The sequence below is a fragment of the Penaeus monodon genome, chromosome 27 (assembly GCF_015228065.2).
Source record: "Penaeus monodon isolate SGIC_2016 chromosome 27, NSTDA_Pmon_1, whole genome shotgun sequence".
NCBI lineage: Eukaryota > Metazoa > Arthropoda > Malacostraca > Decapoda > Penaeidae > Penaeus > Penaeus monodon.
In genome coordinates this window covers 25,349,733-25,350,034 of record NC_051412.1, presented here as the reverse complement: position 1 = coordinate 25,350,034, position 302 = coordinate 25,349,733, and the positions used below count along the sequence as shown (strand labels likewise).

The 302-nt window shown below is 42.4% G+C and overlaps 1 long non-coding RNA gene across 1 annotated transcript in view; it reads left to right on the top strand.

Moving 5' to 3' along the window:
* Positions 1-302, top strand: part of LOC119590372 — an 8,483-nt gene that overhangs the window by 556 nt on the left and 7,625 nt on the right. The window lies entirely within an intron of this gene.

Below are 302 nucleotides of genomic sequence, written 5' to 3'. Positions count from 1 at the left end.
AGGGGTCAGCCTATCACTTGAAAATGTTTTTCAAGTCGAAATATATTTAGAATATGAGCATCTCTGAAGTTACCGGCCAGTTGCCAGTTAAAGATTAAGAGGATGCTAGGTCACTGTGTGTGGGCGGCCGTTGTTCCTTATCTCCTGACTGGCTGAGGGCAGCGTGAAAATGGGTCTTTTCATAGGTCAAAAGCAGAAGAACAGAAGAGTAACGACACTTGAGGATGACCTAGAGATTAATATGTTGTAAGATGTCTAACTTGAGATGAGAAAGGCTAAGATTATCCTAGGTCAGTGCTATG